Source organism: Alligator mississippiensis, chromosome 15 (genome assembly GCF_030867095.1).
Source record: "Alligator mississippiensis isolate rAllMis1 chromosome 15, rAllMis1, whole genome shotgun sequence".
Taxonomy (NCBI): Eukaryota; Metazoa; Chordata; order Crocodylia; family Alligatoridae; genus Alligator; species Alligator mississippiensis.
The window spans coordinates 35,718,738-35,742,147 of NC_081838.1; positions in this window are offsets into that span (position 1 = coordinate 35,718,738).

The window sequence follows — 23,410 nt, forward strand, 5'->3', positions numbered from 1 at the left end:
CCTCCGGCTCAAAGCAGGACCAGCCCCAACTACAACATCCCAGCCAGGGCTTTGTCTAGCTGGGTTTCAAAAACCTCCCAGGATGGAGATCCCATCACCTCTCTAAATGACCTGTTCCAGTGTTTTACTACCCTCCTAGTGAGACAATTCTTCCTAATATCCAACCTAAACTTCACTTGCTGCAACTGGAGCCCATTGCTCCTTGTTCCCTCATCTGCCACCACTGAGAACAGTCCAGCTCCATCCCATTTTGAACCTCCCTTCAGGTAGTTGAAGGCTGCTATTAAACTCCCCTCAGTCTTCTCTTCTCCAGACTAAATAAGCCCAGGTCCCTCAGCCTCTCCTCACAAGTCATGTCCCCCAGCCCCTGAACCATTTTTGTTGCCCAAGGTGCCCACATTGGTTCTATAGTGGAGGGCCCAAAACTGAACACACTGCTCCAGATGTGGCCTCACCAGTGCTGAATAGAGGGGAATAATCACTTCCCTTGACCTACTGGCAATGGTCCTACCAATGCAGTCCACTATGCCATTACCTTTCTTAGCAACTAGAGCGCACTGCTGGCTCATATTCAGCTTATTGTCCACTGTAACCCCCAGGTCTTTTTCTGTAGACCTGCAGCCCCCAGTACTGGTGCATGGGATTATTCCATCCTAAATGCAAAACTTTGCACTTGTCCTTGTTGAACCTCATGAGATTTCTTTTGGCCCAGCCCTCCAATTTGTCTAGGTGCCTTAACCAGCCATTAAATGCCCTATGTGACCTTGGGACAGTCAATTTGTCTTTGTCCCAGCTCCCCATCTACAAAAAAGATGATCATACTTCCATTATGCCCTTCTTTATTCTCTTCAGATTATTACTCACCATCAGGGGACACAGAATGAAGTGTGAGCTCCCATCTCAGCTGGAGTTTGAGTACTACTGTAAAATAAATACCTAGATTGAGTGTGCTTTGGGGCACAATCTGACTTTGGACAGCATTTAACACACAGGATGCACACGGACAGCATTTAACACACAGGATGCACATGGACAGCATTTAACACACAGGATGCACATGCTTACTGCAGTGCAAATAAATAATAGGAAAACATTTCCACAGGGGTTTGCACGGAGTGGATTGTGACACTGCTCCAGGCCCCAGCCCCATGCTTTTACCACTCCACAATCCTAGGGTCTCTGCGGAGATTGGCTGGGACCCAACGTGAGCAGAGTGCATGGACAAGCGGACAGGATGGGGACACACAGGGGGTTTTGTTGAACTGCTGTGCCTTGGGGTCAGGGTGAAGGGGGTGGGGTGCTGACCCACCTCACACCAGCTCAACAAAACTGTTTATACGGCCCACAAGGCCAAATAATTGCCTCCCCCTGAGATAGAGAAAGGGGGAAGAGACTCATTTCCATAGACCCCAATGCTGCAAAAACTTAATCACGTGCTTAACTTACTGCATTCTGGGTATCCCCACTAATGCAGAGTCTAGGCAGAACTTCCCTTATGTACTCTCAGTCAAGGGGGCATCTTTCACCATGCAAACTTCCAGCACACCTTTGGCCTTTAACAGCAACAAGAAAAGTCTACTAGAAGTATGAGCCCAAGCTCTCAACATTTCATAGATTTCATAGACATTAGAGCTGGAAGGGACCTCGGAAGATCATCGAGTCCAGCCCCCTGCCCAAAGGGCAGGAAGTCAGCTGGGGTCATAGGATCCCAGCAAGATAAGCATCCAGTTTGCTCTTGAAGGTGTTCAATGTAGGCGTTTGAACCACCTCTGGTGGCAGGCTATTCCAGACCTTGGGGCCTCGGACAATAAAGAAATTCTTCCTTATGTCCAGCCTGAAATGGTCTTGTAGTAGTTTATGACCGTTCGACCTAGTCATCATCCCTTGGGGCGCTCTGGAGAACAAACGTTCCCCCAGATACTGGTGGTCACCCCTGATAAACTTGTAGGTGGCCATCAGATAACCCCTGAGCCTGCGCTTTTCCAGGCTAAAGAGCCCCAGGGCTCTCAGCCTGTCATCATAGAGTCTGCTTCCCTGACCTCTGATCATGCACGTGGCTCTTCTCTGCACTCTATCAAGCTTCTCCACATCCTTTTTGAATTCTGGAGCCCAAAACTGGACGCAGTAATCCAGCTGTGGCCTCACCAAAGCCGAGTACAAGGGGAGAATGATGTCCCGGGATTTGCTTGAGAAGCATCTATGGATGCAAGCCAGCGTTTTGGTTGCTTTACTAGCCGCAGCATCGCATTGCAGGCTCATGTTCATCTTGTGGTCAATGATAACCCCCAAGTCTCTTTCTTACATAGTGCTAGCCAGCGTAGCACTGCTGAGCCTATAAGAATGCTGCAGGTTTTTCATCCCAAGGTGGAAAACCTTGCATTTATTGGCGTTGAACATCATCAGATTCTCATCTGCCCACTTGCTGAGCCTGTCCAGGTCAGCCTGGATCACCCGTCTGTCTTCTGGTGTGGATGCTTTGCCCCAAAGTTTGGTGTCATCAGCGGACTTGGCCAGTCCGCTTCTGACTCCAGTGTCCACATCATTAATGAAGATGTTGAACAATATGGGTCCAAAGACAGAGTTTTGCGGGACCCCACATGGATACCATGATGAGTGACTTCCATCAATTACTGCCCTCTGGGTCCAACCACGGAGCCAATTTTCCAGCCAGTAAAACATTGTAAAATGTGGTACAGCTTTTAAATCCTCAGAAGGTTTTTTGTGTGTTTTACCACAGAACACAGCTTTAACTCATGGAGACGACAGAAAAATTGCTTTTGCTTTTTAAAAAATTGGGGCCTCATACACTACAGAGTTGAGAGCAAGAGATCATTTTTGCAGCAGCAGGGCTTGCAGGACAACTGTAGACATGCAGGAGACAATAAACACAGTTAACTCTCCCAGCTCCCAGTTTCTGAAGATCATAGGCTTGGAAAGGAAATATTATCTTTAAAAAAAATAAAATAAAAGACCTTGGTCTGGGAGTGTGTTTTACTAAATATCCCACACATTTTATTTTAAGCTTCTGTAAATACAGAGGAAAATGGTACGTTATATATAGGAAGCAGAAGAGATATTAAAAAGTGTCAGTGCTCCCAACTTTAGCTTTAGCCACAATAGAAGAAATACAGACTTGCTGACCAACAGGTTTAGAAGTGAACAAATCCTTTATATGACTGGTACAGATTGGTGACCTAGCTGCTGGCTGGTAGAACAGATTTCATGGTCCAGGATTCATAACAATGCTTTCACCAGAGAGTTTCCCCTCCAAAAAACATTTTGATACTTGACATTTAGGCAGCACATTTTCTGACATGGCATCCCAACTGGCCAGATCCCAAAGCTAGCCTAACTCCCTGCTAGTGACACCAGTTTTCACCAGATGAGGACCTGACCCACAACTGTACACAAATGCACAGCTCGCCCCATAAATACAGGCGGTGCATAAGTGGTGTTTCTTTCTACCTATATAACATACTATTTCCTCATCCTCTGGCAGAATATTAATTGTCTATATGCCAACTTACATCTATATATATCCCTTGCATTACTGACACTTGCAGAATGAAAATAAAATACCGGGTGTTCTCATTCACTTTGCACCAGCATAAATGACAATACGAGGTAAATGAGAGTCTGGTAGCCCATGAAAGATATTAGGAAAAATTCTCACTAGGAAGGTAGTAAAGCATTGGAACAAGTTAACTTGGAGAAGTTGTGGCATCTCCATCCTTGGAGATTTTGAAGCCCCAGGTAGACAAAGCCCTGCCTGAGATGATCTAATTGGGGATAGTCCTGCTTTAAGCAGGGGGTTGGACAAGGTCTCTTCCAACTCTAATTTTCTATGCTTCAGAGGAAACTCCCAAGTGGAAAAACATTATTGGAAATGCAAGGTTCATCCCTGAGCCAGGAACTTAGTTCTTATGATTATAGTATTAATGTTATTATTATTACAGCTATGACTAAGAAGGAGGCTGCTTTGTGCCAGATACTATATAAATAACATAATATGCAACAGTTGGTAGAAAATTTACAGGCCAAATAGACACAGCTGATACAACACAAGTGGGGAATGAGAGGGGAAGTGAGTTGCTGTTCACCGCACTATGCTGCTTTCTCAACACCAACAGAGTAGGAATCCATTTAGCTGAGGGTACCCATTTTGTTGGCTATCTCCATCTGCCTAGGCATTTATATCATGCTCACCACCCTGGTTACCTATGTGTCTGTTCCAGGAAATCATTTTGAGCACTGCTGTATCCATCGAGTCAATTATTTTAGGAGTGGTTAGAGATTTTCACCTTTACAAAAGTAGTTCCTTGGCAAATAATAGAGCTCAGAGGAGACATCCCTTCTGATTAGAGCACAGATCTTCTTACTGACACCTCTGTGTCACAACCCAAAGTTGTGTTTTTTTGTTTGTGTGTGTGCTTCAGCACTGCTAAATTATTTTCCCGCCGGTTGTAGATTTCTTTGCACGATAGAGTTCTCTGCTGCGGGAGAGAACTCTGGTGTAGTGGGGGATTTCCCGCCAAATTGCAGCTTCTTTGCAGGGTGCATTTCTTTGCATACTAGTGATGCACATTGCAAAGGAGTTCCCACCATTTGTATTTGGATTCGCACCACATTATTGGCCAGTTCCAAATGTAGGCACACATGGTGGCTAGCTATTGGCTTGCTAGCCATACAAAAGGCTTGGGTAGCTTCTGCCCAAGCTGGAGAGAGAGGAAAACTGGAGGACTCCATGAACATCAGGAGGAGGATCTTCATGCAGTGTGAAGATCTCTAAGCGCTGCGGACCCTTGTGGACCCAATGCGCCTCTCTTAAGCAGGCATTAGAGGCTTAATTACTGAACCCACGGAGCTTTAACTACTCCGGAGGGGAAGAGAAAAAGAACGAACTGCCTCTAGCCTCTCCCCATCGCCGAGCGCAATCCAAGACGTAGCCCTTTCCTGTAAACCCAATTTTTGAACCCACGGAGCCTAAACAACTCCAGGGGACCAGGGAACTGAACCGAACCCGCGGAGCTTAAACAACTCCATGGGAGCAACCGAATTTGCCATAGTCCTCTAGCGAGGATTTAAGCTGGAGCTGCGCCTGGAAACCTGTCCAGCCTACACCACTACCATCTTTGGGTGTAAGTAAACAATCTTTTCAAACAACCACTATGCGTTTGTGACTGATTCTAGCTCACCGCCGGTTTTCTCCAGCCCCGCGTGCCCAGGCTGCTGGCCACAGCCCACGTGCGCGAAAGACACGCCGCGGATCACCCCTCCCGACTCGCGCTTGGTGGCGGGATCGGGGCCCGGACCACACATGGCGACAAGGATGGGATCAGGAGAGAGCACGCTAGAGCTAGAATTAGTTCAGAACTGCCCTTGGCGCAATAACCAACGGCAAGTGAAAAGCTTTGAGGAACTGGAGGTGCATATCGCTTACCACCAGGTGGGCGGAAAGGGTGAAAGATTTGAGAGTGGACGTCTGTCACTAAAGGAAGAAGAGGGAGTCTCCGAAGACGGAGCCCCGAAAGAAAGGGAAGTGTACTTGCTCCCCGCGGCGTTCGGGTGTATAATGAGAGATGAGCGGGTCCTGTTCAGGCCCCTCAATAATGTGTCCCTCGCCGGACCCAACCCGGTGGGTGAAACGAACCCGACTTTCACCCGGGAGTGTGCCCGATGCCTACGGTATGCTCGGGAGAGTGAAGAACCGGAGCCAATTGGCCATTTCTCCCCGTGTATGGTGATACCTAGATTACGGGGTCGCGAGCTTCCATCCGAGCTCCGCGAAGATCTGGAGACGGAGGAACACACCGCGGATAAAAGAGTGGCCTTGCAGTACGACATGGGGGGAGAATGTGGTACAACTTTTCGTACTGTGATGGATTTAATGCAAAAAAACCTAAGTTTGAAAACCCAGCTGCAGATGGCGATCCGATTGGTCAAAGAAGCGGCTGAGAAAAAGGAGCCTGAAACGCTGGTCCAAGATGGCGCCGAGCAAGAGGGAGACCGCGTGAAAGAACCGGAAAAGAAGGGTGGAGCTTCTAACGAACCCGCGAGAGTTCGGTCAGCGACTCCGCCCATCGACGCAGCGTCATCTCCAGCAACCCCGCCTAGCGACGCAGCGACGTCTTTACCGACCACGCCTTCTTGCCAACGAAGGAGAGAGTCAAGCGAAGGAGTGCATCCGCCCCTCCTGCCTGAAGCAGCAACAACAGCAGTGACCCCTGCGGCAGCAGTTCAGCCTTTAACAGCATCATCTCCCGAAGGTGCAGCTTTCCCTACAACAACAACTAACCGAGTTGCTACTACTTATTATGCTCGCACCAGAACCGAGTTGCAGGATTTGTGTGGAGCATCAAGAATTCAACCTGAAGAGACTCTAGCTTTATGGTTAGGACATTTAGTCATAGAACTTGGATCCGACCTGCTGAACCAAGAAGAAGCAAGCTTCCTAGTGAGACAAGCTTCGTGGAGTAGAGGACATGTCACCGACATCGACATGATAACATGTAATACTCACTGGCCTATTCCACTGCCAGCGCTTGTTGCAGGACTGATTAGTCAAAAGGCCCATGTGTGGCATGCAGGACGGCCAGAATATACCGGCGCAGAGCATCTTATGCTAGCAATCATTGGCGTCTCGTACTGTGCTTGGAACCCGAAAGCATGTGCGCTGGGACTGACATCACTCCAGCGAATAAGACCATGGCCTCATCATCACCTACGAGATCCTGGAACCATTCCACTAACCTCTCACAGCCTAGACAGTTGCCTCGAGATTTATGGGCAAAAGAACATGGTCGTCCTTCGGATTCTGCTCAGTCAATGGTAAATCAACCCGTGAGTAATCTTCTTTGTCAGTTGCCAAGACGGTGTATCCTGATGGAGCCAAGATTGTCTTTTGATCGGGACTGTCAACACCCGACCAGACCTCAAGACACCAGATGACGTGGATCCCATCTCCCACCACTGCCACCAAGAACCCTAGAGAAGCGATACATGTTTGGATTTCTCCTACAGCGTTCCGGACTTAACAAGCGGCAGCTTTGGATTTTAGGGGACGCAGGCCAATGGCAGTTAGCTTATGAGTTAGGTTTCTGTTATTTAGAAGAACCAGATGATGAATCTTCGATGATTTCATCTATTTGAGCCATAGAATTTGTTTAAGTTTGTTGAATAAGATCATTAATCTGTTTTTGAGAGTTTTTGTTTACAGATCCGGGATTCAGAATGCGTGGAAAGGAGGTGCCCTGAAAAGGATGACATCACAGAGAGAAGTGAGGGCCTGACGTCCACGATGCCCACTGAAGCCCTGATCGTGCCATTTTGTTATGAATCAGATTATGTGTTTGTGTTGATTATTGTTTCTTGATTGTTATGTAACTTGATCCCAGGACAGCGAATTTTATGTTTGTTTATTTGTTTGTTGGCTTGTTTACTTGTTTGATGACTACGACAAAACTCTAGATTGCTCAGAAGAGTATGGCATAATTTAGCTATGCTCTCAGCAAGGGGGGATGTCACAACCCAAAGTTGTGATTTTTGTTTGTGTGTGTGCTGCGGCACCGCTAAATTATTTCCTGCCAATTTGTCACTTTCTTTGCACAGTAGAGTTCTCTGCTGCGAGAGAGAACTCTGGTGCAACGGGGGATTTCCCGCCAAATTGCAGCTTCTTTGCAGGGTGCATTTCTTTGCATACTAGTGATGCACGTTGCAAAGGAGTTCCCACCATTTGTATTTGGATTCGCGCCACATTATTGGCCAGTTCCAAATGTAGGCACATGTGGCGGCTAGCTATTGGCTTGCTAGCCGTACAAAAGGCTTGGGTAGCTTCCGTCCAAGCCAGAGAGAGAGGAAAACTGGAGGACTCCACGAACATCAGGAGGAGGATCTTCATGCAGTGTGAAGATCTCCAAGTGCTGTGGACCCTTGCGGACCCAATGCGCCTCTCTTAAGCAGGCATTAGAGGCTTAATTACTGAATCCACGGAGCTTTAACTACTCCGGAGGGGAAGAGAAAAAGAACGAACTGCCTCTAGCCTCTCCCCGTCACCGAGCGCAATCCAAGACGTAGCCCTTTCCTGTAAACCCAATTTTCGAACCCACAGAGCCTAGACAACTCCGGGGGACCAGGGAACTGAACCGAACCCGCGGAGCTTAAACAACTCCATGGGAGCAACCGAATTTGTCGTAGTCCTCTAGCGAGGATTTAAGCTGGAGCTGTGCCTGGAAACCTGTCCAGCCTACACCACTACCATCTTTGGGTGTAAGTAAACAATCTTTTCAATCAACCACTATGCATTTGTGACTGATTCTAGCTCACCACCAGTTTTCTCCAACCCCGAGTGCCCGGGTTGCTGGCCACAGCACACATGCGCGAAAGACGGGCTGTGGATCGCCCCTCCCGACTCGCGCTTGGCGGTGGGATCGGGGCCCGGCCCGCACACTCTGAATCTTTTTATGTTTGGTTGGATGTTCTGCAGACTTTCTGGGGGGAAAAAATCCCAACTTTAATCAACTGGAAAGCTAATGTTGAGTGCAACTGCCACCTTGCTTCGCAAAAAGAAACTGGGAAACATGCATTAGGCAGCATGATTGTAATGTTCCCTTGTCCTGCGTACCCAGCCTCCATGCAGAGTGTTTGTAAAGGTTTATCAGCCCTTTTTATGCACTTGGCACTGCCCACTATGGAAGGCCAAGGCTCCTCAGGACTTTCTTTTTTGGGGGAACTAAGAAACCTCAGCTCTATTCAGCTTCCAGGGACTAAGCATTCCTCAGCTTGTAAGAGGCACTCAACACTTGCTATACACCCATACACCTCAACTTCATATTGCTCAGAAGTGCCACATGAGAACCAGCACATTGCTGCCATGTTCCAGGAATAGAGAAACATTCAGGTTGTTGCATAGCAATTGTTTTAAGGCTCCCCTCAGACCCCGATCAAAACTGTGAAGCAAATCAGGCAACTTCACCCATCTGCAGATTTAAGGGCAAAAGGAACCACTGAATCAATCATCACCATGATCTCCATGTAATACAGAGATGACATTTTATTTAGTTTATTTACCCCTGAACTGTGCCCAAGTACTCATCTTTGGCTTGAATGCTCTAACAAGTTAACTGCATTTCCCACTCTTTGACCAGAAAACCTGTGCACCAGCTCGCAGAACTGCTCCCCGAGACCTAAATTCAAGACTTGAAGGCTGGAATTTCCAAGGTTGGGCCATCAACGTACTACAAAGGAAAGGTTACCTGGGTTTCTAAAATCACATAGGCAACTCTGATGATTACAGCCAAGACACACTCAATAGTATCGCACATAAGGAACCATGAAAATAAATTTGAAAAATAAGGCTCTGAGGTAAGTATCTCTCTGTTATTCTGGAAATATTTAGCACCTCATTGAGGAACAGAATCAGACATTTATGCTGTTTAAAGAAATGTTGCAAACAAGCTCACAACACAGGTTATTGCAGTAAACTCACAGAGGAATGATGGTTCAAAGGTTACGAGGCCATTCCAGGAGAAGCAGTTCAATTCCTCAAGGAGCTGCAAACAGGACAAGAACTGCTTACAGACTGGAAATTATATGTTGTAGGCAGCATATGCCAGGTGCCAGGTGAGTCCCTTAAATGAAAAGCTGCATATACAGGTGTCCCCCTTGCTGCTACTTTGCAGCACAGGGTTTGTTTGTTTTTTTAACCCCAGGAGATTCCTGGGTCAAAAAATCCCATGCCAAAAAAAAAAAAAGCCAGTTGGCACATGTGGCAGCAGTCAATAATGATGCACCAACTCAAGAAGGATGGAAAGCCCATAATGACCAAATGTGGTGGTGACTTTAAAGGTACGAGAAAGGCAAAGGCAATCACTGCAGATCATACTGAGAATACCAGGAGATCAAGGCACTGATCCAGCAAAGCATGTCAGCAGGTGCTTAATTTCTAGATCTCCACAGGCCCCAGATCCAGTCCCATTTTCCCTGGCAAAACTCCCAGCAAAGAAGTCTCCTGCAGTGCTTAAAGATGTGCCAAGTTCTGTTAGCTGATTTACAATGAGGGAAGATACTCAGAGCAGCCTCAATCTCAAAGTAGTTTTACAATTAAGTCTGCAAATTCCTCTCACTGAAGAAGAAACAATAGAAAGCTACTGACCACTGAAGCAGAAAGTACTCAGCTAACTCTGGCAATTAAAGGAAAGACCAGTTCTAACTGACAAATAAAGCTAAGTAATTCTTAAATAGCAGAAATCTCCCTAAAATTAAAAACACCACTTGATTTCCACGTCCAAGGATCTTTCTGCTGAAGCTCAAAAAGGGCTTTAAAATACCCTTAAATAAATTTTGCAGTAGCACCATGAACAGAACTGGGTTCATAGTGAACATTTTGTTTGGTTAAGGTAATCTGTAAGCATATCACTACATGCATATGTATAAATACCAAATTAATGCTTTGTGAAAATTTCATTATTCCGTTTATTTTTTGAGGAAACCTGTTTCAGTCCGTGATCTATTTGCATGTTCACTGAGAGTAGATCCAGACAATGCATGCATACCAAGTAATTCGGAATAAGACTGCCATTAAAGCTTAAACGAGTTAGGTACACAATTTGCAGGGACCTGAAATATCCAATTAAGGCTTAGAAAAACACAATCTTATTTTACAAATGTGTTCCTTACTCCCTTCATAAATTATTCATATACCGATTCATTTTTTTTAGAAGATTTCTTGGGCACATTTGATTTATTGGACATGTTTAATGGAAACATATCTCCCCCTATGGATTGTTCACAATCCATTTTCTGTAAAAAATACTTCAAGCATTCACACCCGTTATGCTGTATGACCAGTCACCAACATCACACGGTCCTGCAAGTCAGTAAGGGAACAACGGCAAACAGAAGAGCTTGAAGTCATCACAGGAAATGCTTAAATCTCTCTTACAATTTTAATGCTTCTGTCATGAACCATTGTGAAAGTATATGCTTGTGGAGACTTTACTTTTCATAAATGCTTCCAGCATTAATCCCACCTCAAGTGTAATCCAAGCACTCCTGAAGTCAATGGGATGTTGTCATGGACTTCAATGAGGGTAGGATGATGTACACAAACTGGTATGTTGATAGGAAAAAATGAGCTGTCCAACTCCCACTGAATTTCAATAGGTTTTGAGTGTCTAATCCCCTTAGACTTCCTTTAAAATCTCAACACATTCATACAAATAAAAGCGTTGCCATGATTCTTTGTGAAAACAGCCCTTTGCTTGCTCCAATGCTAGTAGCAAGTAGGACAGAGTGATAACATCATTCAAATGAGAAGTATCTGGTGGTAGATTAGAGACACGCTAAGGGGATTAAAACCATTGAATTGCCCTTTACAACCCTGCATGAGTTAATGAGGGGCTGTCTGCATTGCCCCCATGCCATGCCTACAAGTGCTGCCAAGAATCATATGCCACCACCTGGCTCCTGCTTTATATGTGCCAAATCACAGAAAGGAGGCAATGGAGCGACTTTAGAATAGTGCTCGGCACCGCTCTTGATTTCTCTGCCATGGATACGCTTATTGGCACGCTCTAAACGTGATGCTAGTTGACTACTTTAGTTCAGTTCTGGAATTACGTGAAAGTTGATCACATACAAGTGGAAAGGGCAAGCTTCACAGCAGTGGTACTAAATGAAGAATGGAAATAATGTACACATGCCTTAAGGGCCTGAACCCACATTTAAAGCTTCCTAGACTACAGAAAAACATAAGTTGGGAGAAAAAAAAAATCTAAATTTTAACCTAAATTTAATGTGGGTTATTCTCATATGTTTGCTTTTGGTTAGGATCCCTTATGATTTAAGTTTTCAATGTTTTTATTGCCATAATGAGGATCAGAAACTTATGCTATTTTAAAGTAAAAGATTAACGCTCACTTCAATCACAAAAGAACCATAAAATAGCATGACACAGTTAAATAAATAAATGGAAAGACAAATAAAGACATTATGCAGCCAGATCTCACCTCCTCCTTCTTCCTTTCAACCATGAAAATATTTGTCTTTTTAAACAATGGGTTCTTCAAAATACCAAAGGACTTCCACACAGAGACACTACTAAACACTAAAATTCAGCAATACTAAACAGTGCAATACTGCAACACTGCAATACTAAACACTAACATTCTTAGATTTCATAGATTTCATAGATATTAGGGCTGGAAGGGACCTTGGAAGATCAACAAGTCCAGCCCCCTGCCCAAAGGGCAGGAAGTCAGCTGGGGTCATAGGATCCCAGCAAGATAAGCATCCAGTTTGCTCTTGAAGGTGTTCAACGAAGGCGCTTGAACCACCTCCGGTGGCAGGCTGTTCCAGACCTTGGGGGCTTGGACAGTAAAGAAATTCTTCCTTATGTCCAGCCTGAAATGATCTTGTAGTAGTTTGTGACCATTCGACCTCGTCATCCCTTGGGGCGCTGGAATGACAAGGTCGAATGGTCACAAACTACTACAAGATCGTAGTAGTTTGTTAGAAATTCTGCAATATTAAATTCAAAATAAGACAGATACTCAAAAATCAGATAAAAAGAAGAGCTATGACACTGGGCCAAAGCAGAAGAAATTCAGGTTTTGGAAACAAAACAAATGTTTACAGATGTAGGTAAGAGATTCACATGAAACTGGTCGGCTATCACAGTTTGCCGGCACCAGCCAATTCATAATTGCTACTAGATGTTTAATCAGTGCTCCACTGCCATGTCAAACTGAGGATAGAAAAGAGAGATGTACATCATATAGACTTTATTTTCTCCTTCAAGAATTTATGTACCATTACTTTCCATTATATTTTTTTCAGCTTAACATTTAAATGATGTGGAATCAGTGATCACTAAACAAGCCCACTTTTTATAGATTCATAGATGTTAGGGTCAGAAGGGACCTCAATAGATCATCGAGGCTGACCCCCTGCATAGGCAGGAAAGAGTGCTGGGTCTAGATGACCACAGCTAGATGCTTATCTAACCTCCTCTTGAAGACAAGATTATCTAACCTCCTCTTATGCTACAAGGCTAAGGTCTTTGACGTACAGGTGTTGTTAAATATATGCCAAATCACTGATAAATGATTACATTTATGCCCTGACTTCTAATTAAACATTTGGAGTTGGCAGCTGCTGAACCGCATTTCCAAACCAGTAACAGATTCTAATGTCAGTACATGTCATTAGATACAATGAGACTAGATCTTCAAAACACAAGGAGTCAAATATGCCAGTATTCAAATAGATACTTAGTGCGATCAGACCTTTGCATACACATAATGACATTCATGGAAAATGTATGGGATGATAAATGAAAAGAAACGCCTCTCAGTAAATGCTTCTTATCCATCCCTGACACATAACTGAAGCTCTTCAAGCCTGAAAGGTAGCAAATTCAAACTCACCAGGAAATTCTTTTTTATCCTCTCTCATTTGGCCCATTGAACTCATGGTGACAACAGCTCTCAAAGGTGGAGGGCCAGATTTTTAAACAATTAAGTTGCAAAAAATGCAGCCAGGCACTGAAATACCATTTTCAAAGAAAAAAAAAATGTGGAAGGAATATAAAGCTCTCATTCATCAGGATATAATCCCACCTCAAATGTTTTAGAATTAAGAGAAAACTTTTATAGAAAGAGGAGACCAGTGTACTTCATAGAAAGGGAGTCTATAGATAGGGTGCAGGACACAGACCGACCCTAGGAATGATCTGGATAGCCAGTGTCAGTGTGTGTGACTTAGTGTCACCATACAGGCCAATTCTTGGCCTAGGAATAAGCATTTGTGGAATGGAGAAATGAAGGCATGACAGGGAACTGAAAGCATGGAAAAGGGGAAAAAATATCATAACTAGATATGGCAGAAAGGACTCTTTCCAAGAAGAAAAGAGATATTTTCTAGGGAAGCCTTCCAGAGCCCCTCATCTAGCTGATGAAAACTTTCACAAGAATGCAACTATTCGGTTATCAGAGCCTCACATGATCCCAACACTCCTTTATCTGATGAGAAATTTAATCTCACAACATCCTGTAAGGTAACAATGTGTGATAATCATCCTCTGTTGATGGGAAACTAACACCACGCTGCGTGTTATTCAAGGCAGAAGGCACGGCAGAAGGGCTCCTTATAGCTTAAGTCATTCAGAGAGGCACAAGCTATTGTAGGCTAGTCTGCTTCCTGTGAATGGACTTGCAGAGAGGGTGGGGACTACTAAACAGAAAGAGATAAGGTCATTTGTAGACAACCGCTGATCCTCTGGATCACGGTGTATGCCCAAGAGGTCATCAGGTGATGGATGAATCCACTTGCACCCAGTCTTGCGACCATCTCACCAAGACATTTCCAAGGGAGGTGGTGCTGTCTCCTTCCATGGAGGTATTTAAAAGGAGATTGGACAGACACCTGTCTGGAGTCATCTGACCCCAGCACTCAATCCTTCCCAGGGCAGGGGGTCGCACTCGATGATCTAATAGGTCCCTTCCAAACTTAACAACTATGAAACTGTGAACTATGAGACCTAAGGCATACACCTAGATCAGAGTATGGAGGAGTGGAGGCTGCTCAAAATGTACCACCCCCGCGTTAGACCCCTGAGATGGAATCCAAAGGCCAGACCAAGTCCAGACATTCAGTGCCTTGATGGCTGTAGCTTCTGCCAGGGAGCAACAGATCAGACCTGCTGCTGACTGCCTAACCCCTCAGCAAGGTTATCTTTTTGTTAGGGTGAGGTCCTGTAGCCTTTCTCCAACCAAGGAGTACCCACAAGGCCATAGGGGCTAGGGCTTTGAGATGCCCTATATTTGGCTTCCTCTGGAGGTTGGAACATTGTGGTATTCTATAGGAGCTACCCCACCACACGTGATCCCATCATGTTGCCATCAGGCCCTCCACTTGGATGTAGTTTATCATCACACCCAAGATGGGGAAAGAGGGGCAGAAAGCAGGGGCTCTGCTGAGAGATGATGGTGAGTTGAAAGTGTCAAAGGATAAACAAAGGAGTTAACCCTGTTGGGGAAAACTTGTCCCCGGGTTCATTAGGCGGAGGCTCAGACGAACAACAACATAAGTTTAAAGACTTGATTTATTAAAGAATGCATTCTGAACAGACAACTGCCCCGAGAGGAAACTCTCTGTTGTTCTACTTCGCACAGCTTGATTATATAGCAAGTATGATATAGGAAGTATGACATCATATGCATAGTAACAGATACATCAATCTATTTAATAGCCACACACTTTCTATACTAGTATCCTGTTTTTACTAAACTAGAATTGTTCCAATTTGTGCTTAGCCTAGCAGTTTGGGGTCATGCCCTTTGACGGCCTCATAGCTTAAGCTGTGTATGTGACCTGCTCACTTACACATAATGGTGATTGACTCCGTTCTGTTCCCCTTCATTCCCCACTTTGAGCCTTCAAAAGAAGGATCACTCTATTTCTATCTGGCACAGGTCTGTCCATAGTTTCTCTTGTTCTATCTCATTTTCCTTAAATTCTTCCATCATTTGTTTTACTGTTTCTTTTGATATTGTTGAGATAATTTGTTCAGCCTTCTTTACACATTATTTTACGCAACATAAAATTAGTTGTGCTATTACATATAAACTTAAACCTAAAATTAAAATCGTGCATATTGCAGACATCATCTTCCCTAGCAGCCCTTTAAACAATCCTCTAGGATCTAACCAAGCAAACCAATCTGCCAAAGAATCTTTAGGAACAAAGGCTACTTCAGCAGCCTTGACAGCGTGAGCTGAGGCATCATTCACTTGCTCTTCTACTAAGTTAAAAGTACTATTTACATAGGTACAACATTCCTGCCCTATTACAGCACAGGCACCCGCTTCAGATGCTAATATGTAATCAATAGCCAATCGGTTTTGTATAACCATCTCTTGTAGATTGTCCTGGTTTTGTGCTACAGTCTTTATGGCATTTCCTAAACTGGTTATGGCAGTTTCGGTTTCTAGGGCTAATACTTCAACCACCACTTGTAATTGCCGGGTGTATCTTCCCACACAGGAAATGGCGGGGCCGGTTATAAGTGGAATTATCCCCACTACTGAAAATCCAATCAGCTTTCCTACTGTTAAGGGATTCTTATATGTCTCTAAAGTAGCTCAAGCAGCTTGTTCTTGACTTGACTGGTTAGGGCTTTCCCTCTGATTTTCTGAGGTGACCTTGGGGTAAGGAGTTGGTTAGTCTTACTGCTGGAGTTAACCAAGCTAAATAGCAAGACCCAACCAGCCAGGTGGTAGCTGGTGGTAGGCTTTTGTACCACATACCCAATAGGTTCCCTTTAAGGCCATCCAGCTGGATGAGGTTTTTTTTATTTATTTTCATTATACTCGTCATTGCAAAGAAAGTTAGACATATGTGATGACCCCAGCCCCCCACAGGACTAGATCTACCCCAAACATTTGTTGTTGGTATAGGTGTGCCAATGTCCTCCTATTAGAGAGCAATCCCACACAGTAACATTTGGTAGCTGTATTGATTTACAGGTTATTGAGCCACCAGTGGTTGATTGATCATATGGGTTATACCAACTTTTGAAACTTTTGTACCATGTTCTGTCTTTGGTGTGATTATTCATCCATACTCCATTACCCATATCATAATGGTTACAGTTACTATGCCCCACGGAATAATTTTGCTGTTGGGAGTAGTTGCATACCCAACACATTTCTCCCTGTTGAGGTGTCACCTTAAGGTACTTGGCATCACTCCAGGTGGCATTGTTTGGGTCTGCCCACTGCACAGTTAAATGTAGAAGGGTTAAAGGTTGCGGTATCATTAGAAATCCTTCATCATTAGTCCTGGGGATAAGTCCACAGACCCAACAGTCAGAAACATTTAAGGCCAAAGTAACCCTTTTCAGGAACTGTAAATACACATTTGCTTTTGCCATAGCTAGTACCACTAACATTAACATCAACAGCTTCATTATGTTGAATTCTTGTTGGCAAGTATTGTTTGGTTTGCCTCTGCAGGCAATTATTCTGGATTACATTGTCACTTGCTTCACAGTATGGAAGATTTCTTTTACTGAAAGTGTTGTATTTGGGTTTGGTTTTTTTTCGGACGCAGGTTGTAGGTATGAGGGGGCTCAACCCAGTGAGCTGCTTCAGCGCTTACATCGGGGAGACCTTCTACCTCATCAAATCCAGTTCCTGTTGGAGTGGGATTTAAATCCAGCTGGGTCGGTTCTGGGTCGATTTGTTCTACTTCTTTTGGCGTTAAGGTTCTTCTGCAATGAGATGCATGAATCCAGGCAGACTTTCCAGCTGTATTAACCTTTACAGCCGTATTGGTGGTTAGTAAGACTTGATAAGGTCCATTCCATCTAGGCTGCAGACAGTTTATTGGGTTTTTTTTCTGGTGAAATTCTTTTACAAGGATCCAGTCTCAGGAGTTAGAGAATGGCAAGGAACATCAGTAGGCATGGGTAAGGCTGCACTGACCTGTGGGAACAAAGCCTTAGCAGTTTTCATGAGTCCTCTGCAATAATTTAACACATTCTCATGGCCTTCCAACAGGCTTGCCGCTTTTTGTTCATTGATAGGGTTTAGGCCTACATTCATCGGTCTACCAAACAAAATTTCATACGGTGTCAACCCATGTTTTCTATTTGGCATGTTGCTGAGGTGCATCAGTGTAATTGGCAGAATGTCAGGCCAAGAAAGTCCAGTTTGCTTACAAAGTTTAGGTAATTTGGATTTAATATCTCGGTTAAGACGTTAAACCTTTCCTGAGCTTGCTGGGTGATAAGGTGTATGGAATTTCCATGTAAACCCCAATGCCTTACTTAATACTTTCTGAATTTGCAAGATAAAATGTGGCCCTTGATCTGAGTCTACCGTGAGGGGTATGCTGAACCTTGGAATTAATTCAGTCATTAATTTATTGGCTACAGAGACTGCGTCTGCCCTTCTGGTAGGGTAGGCTTCTATCCATCCACTGAAATGGCATATTACAACCAGAACATGCTTAAACCCTTTGCTAGGTGGGATATCAATGAAATCTATCTGCAAGTTCTGAAATGGTCCATAGGACCATGGTGTAGCACTGGCCTGGACATGTGTTGGTTTACTAATTCCATGTTGTAGGCATATAGCACAGGTTTCTGATACCTTTTTTGCTTCTGAATGAATGGTGGGTTCTCAGCTACCCCCCTTTTCCACACATGTCCCATTTCATCGGACGGACAGGCAAGCTGAGGGACAAGGGTTTTTGGGGCAATAATCCGCCCATCTGGAGACTTCCATAGGGTATCAGAATGTAAAGTACAGCCTGCCGCAAGCCACGCATGCTTTTTGGGTTCTGGAGCTGCATCTTGGAGGAGAGAGATATTAGATAGTGAAAGATTAAGAGTTGCACATAAGGAGATAACAAGTGGGGTGCCTTCGAGGGCGGCACACTGTGCATGCTGATCCTCACAAGCATTTCCTTGGCTTATTGGATCAAAGCCTCCTGTATGAGCTTTGCAGTATATAACATAAATCTGTTTAGGGAGTAAAATAGCATCTAACAAGGCGTTAATTAATGGAGCATGAGAAATTGAAGACCCTGCAGAGGGAAGGAATCCACAACGCTTCCAAATCTGACCTGTGGAATGGCACACTTTAAAGGCATAGTGAGAATCAGTGTAAATATTAGCAGACTTATTTTTAGCTAGAATACAAGCACAGGTTAAGGCTATTAGTTCAGCGGGTTGTGCACTACGGATACCAGGGAGACTGTGAGCTTCAATGACTGCATGTGGTGAACATACGGTGAATCCCACATGAAGTTGCCCAGTCGCGTCTCTTTTGCATGAGCCGTCTATGAAAAAAATACAATCAGGGTTAACTAGAGGTGTATCTGTGAGATCTGGATGTGGGGTAAATACCTGATCTGTCTGAGTACTGCAGTCATGATCTAACAAGTGAGTATCTCCATCGTGCGGTAAAGGTAAAAGAGAAGCAGGATTTAAAACATTACAATGAACAATAGTAACATTATCGGTAGCTAAAATAGCACACTCATAAGAAGATAACCTTTGAGAGGACAAGTGTTGAGTTTTTCCATGGTTAACAAGGCAGATACAGCATGGGGAACAGCAAAGGTAAGGGGAGATCCTAACACTATAGCTGCTGACCTGTCTAAAAGCCATGCAGTGGCATCTACAGCACGCAGGCAGGGTGGAAATCCTTGTGCAACAGGATCAAGCAAGGAAGAAAAATAAGCATTTGGTTTGTGAAAAGAACCAAAAGGTTGAGTCAGAACTCCAGAAGCAACACTTTCTCTTTCATGACAGTACAAAGTAAAGGGCTTATCATAGTCAGGGCGTCCCAATGCTGGTGCAGAGGCTAGGGCTGCCTTTAAATCAACAAAAGCTTGTTCGTGGTGTTCGGTCCACGGGAGAGGGTTATCAGCAGAATCATCTCTAGTAAGATCGTTTAAGGGTTTTGCCAGTAAGGAAAAGTTGCGTATCCATTGTCGACAATATGAAGCAGAGCCTAGAACCCTCTGAGTTGTTTCTTGGTATTAGGTTTGGGGAGAGAAAGAACGGCAGAAATGTGATCTGTGGTTAAATGTCTATGCCCCTTGGAGATTTTGTGCCCCAAATATATAACTTCTGGCTTGCAAAACTGAAACTTAGCTTTGAAGCTTTATGATCTTGTTGGGCTAAACGTTTTAGAAGGTGAATTGTATCTGTAACACAGGCGATTTCAGTTTCTGAAGCAATCATAAGATCATCAATATACTGAATGAGTACTGAGTTACAAGGTAATGTGATAGTATCTAAATCTTTCTTTAGCATTTGAGAAAATATGGAAGAGCTTTCAGTAAACCCTTGAGGCAATCATGTCCATGTATATTGCCTTCCTTTGTAAGTGAACACAAACAGAAGTTGGGAGTTAGGGTGTATTGGGATAGAGAAAAAAGCAGAACATAAATCAACAACAGAAAAGAAAGCAGCAGAGGCAGGAATCATGCTAAGGATAGTAGAAGGGTTTGGCACAACAGGATGAGAAGGAATAACAAATTGATTAATTTTTCTTAAATCTTGTACAAAGCGATAAACAGGTTTTCCGTGCTTGTCTAATTTTCCGGTTTTCTTTACAGGTAGGATAGGGGTGTTACAGGGAAAGCGAATTGGAATTAAAACACCCTGTTGCAACAGTGCTTCTATGACCGGGGCAATGCCTTCCTCAGCCTCTTGGGAAAGGGAATACTGATCTACAGCAGGAAAAGGTTTTGGTGTATTATAAGTCAATTGAATTGGCTCAATGTTCAAGAGCTTCCCCGTTTCGCTGAGGTGGGAAGCCCACAAAGACTCTGGGACATCCAAAAGAGATGGAAAGTTGGAAGAGTCACCGTGTATTTGGTTATTCTCAGGGTCTGTAGAGAACAAGAGCATTAAATTTTGGGTCTGATCAGAGGGCAGATCTAAATACACACCCTCAGGGGAACAGTAGATTGTAGCACCCAATTTACACAACAAATCTCTTCCTAATAGATTTACTGGAGCAGTAGGACTTAACAAGAAAGCATGGTCAGCAGACAATGGCCCAATTTTGACTGTAGCTGGACTAGCATATTTATGTGGAATGATTTGTCCCCCTACTCCAATTGCACTGACTGTTTCATTGGTGGGTATTAGTCTTCCAGCTTCTTCAGATTTTATAGTAGACATAGAGGCCCCTGTATCTATGAGGAAACTATGAGATTTGTCATTAACAGTCACAGTTATACTGGCATCTTTAGAGGTTTTGATGAGAGAATGTAATGCAGCACATTCCGGAGACACAGAGCCATGCTGAATCATCATTGGGTAGGGCTTGAGGGGCAGGAAACAGATGGGCCGTTGCGCTGAGGCCAGTTTGGGCAATTTGTTTTCCAGTGTCCCTTTTGTTTACAGTAATTACAAACATCATCAGGACGCAGTCCACATTGGAAATGCAGCTGAAAAGGAGGTACATTTGGTCTTGGGTTAACTTGTGAATGAGGGTTTTGATCGGAAGCTGGGGCCCCAGGATAAAAGTTTTTTGTGAGGTTGGAAGTATGGGCGAGGACCAGTATGCTGTTTTTGTTCTAAGTCTTGGATTTGCAAAGCTATAAGGCTAGTTTTAAGTTCTTTTCTTTTTTCCTTTTCTGCCTGCTGTTGTTCCCATAAATCTACACAAGCCTGAACAATGTCAGCCATGGGTTTACCCTTCCAGCCCAGGACTAATTGCTGTAGTTTATCTTGTAGCTTTGGCTGTAAATTCTTTACATAAGTGGTAACTATTAACCCTCGCATATTGTCTGCACCAGGATCAATGCCAGTATGTCTTTGAATTGCTGCACAAAGTCGATTTTGAAAATCGACTGGATGCTTGTCAGGATTTTGTTTGCAATTTTCTACCTTTGTCCAATCTACATGATTCTGACCTACTCTGGTAATGGCGTTTAACAGAGTGGCCCTTGCATTTTGCAAATCTTGCAATCCCTGATCGTTCTCATAGTTGTAATAATTTCATGGCCATGGAGTGCCGTTCTGTATGTTTCAGGTTTCAGCAATAAGAAGCCGTTTTTGCTCTGGGTTTAAGAGACTGTTTAGGAGCCAATCAATATTTGACACAGTGGGATTATAGATATTAAAAACTTGTTGCAACTTTTCTCTAAAGTCTGAGGGACTTTTTTCTCAGTTTTGGAAAGGTATTACAAAAGGTGGTGATATCATTAGTAGTCCAAGGAAAATGAACAATAGTCCTTTGGCCACCGTGAATTTGAGGTGGGTATTGTCGCAATGGGCAGAGAACAGTTGATTTAAAATACTGAGGGTCTCTGAAGGTGGTTACAATCAACCTTCCTCCCTCTTGGGCATATAGGGTTATTACAGTCTGCCCATTTGGACCCCTTTCAATATTTTTTATGTTATGTAATGGTCTTAATTCAGACTTTAAATTTTTCTTAACATCACGGACAGTGGACAGGTCATCCTCATCTGAACTTGAGTCAGTAGAAGGCAGGGGAGAGAGGGGAGCAGTTGGTGTTTTAGCAGAATTTTGTCTGGCGCTGCTTTCAGAGGTAATGGACCCCTCTGCAGGAACTGGAGGTGGAGGAGCTTGACTGGGTACCCTGGAGTCTAGCTAATCTTCTGTGTCTTCCTGAGTGGTGGTATCATTGGGCACCGGAATACTGGGGTACAGTTTTTTAGAGGTAGGAGGATCAGGTGGGGGAGCGCTAGGGCTGGGTTTTGCCTCTTTTAAAGTAGCCAATTGTTTTTTCAATTTTTCGTTTGAATCTCTGAGGCTAGCCTCAATTGAGTTTTGTTTTCTTTTAGGAGCTTCATTATCCCATAGGTACCAATACTCCATTTGCTTTGGCTTGGGTATTTCTAAGAATCCCCTCAGGTAATTTAATTTGTCAGGGTCAAAGCTTCCTTCATCAGGTAACTGTAACTCGGGGTTTTCATAGGTATACCCATTCCAAGCATGTGCCAACTTAACTAAGCACTTTTGCTTCTTCGAACCCAATTGAGTTCCATAAGTCTTACACATATAACCCAAGGGTGTTTTTGGGTCCGGGTAAGAGGATCCCTGACCCATTTCTTTTGTCTTCAGTTAAGGAAGAGAACGGGAACTTAAATATAATAGTTGTAACCAAGGGTAGTACACAAAGCGACATTTTACATTTACCCACTGATTAGTCAGACAGCCCGTTCATGAATGAGGAGAAAGGAAAGGGAGGGGAACCTGTCCACTGGATCACGAGGTTTGAGCTGAGCCCCCTTGCTTTCAAGTCTGCTTTGTGGGCAGCCTTGGGGCAACTAGACTCAGCCTTAGTCTCAGATCTGGTCAGCGGCTCATTATTATTTTAAGGGATAGCGCTGAGGCACGGAGTTCAAGAAAATTTTCTTTAGTCCCAGCCTTGGTCAGTAAGGGTATGGATAATATTCATAGTACTTTCGAGGTTTCAATATCCCTTAGTCTATAGTAATCTAATATAAACCCACTTTCCCACTACACTTGTAGAAAGTTAACAAGTTTGTCATATCAAATTTTAGCCTCAGGACAGGGACTGCTAAAGCCAGTAGGCAAAGGGATAGGCAGAGATGAATCTGGGTGTCCCCAGACAAAGTCAGAGCAGTCTACCTGTCAGTGATCCCATATATTCAGTTTCAGATAAAGTATCCTGTTACAAATTTCAGTCAGTCAGATAAAGCAAGTCTTAAACTCTACATTAATAACGTAGGGAGCACTTACCTCCGAGAGATGTAACTCGTCCAGGCTAGGGAGCACTGAGACCCGTTAAGTGAGATTTTTCAATTAGGATCTCTTACCTCTGTGTCTGGCAGCACGGGTGTCAGCTGTGTCCCCAGACTGTTCAAGCCGTCAGCTCGGTGTTCCGCCGCATCCCA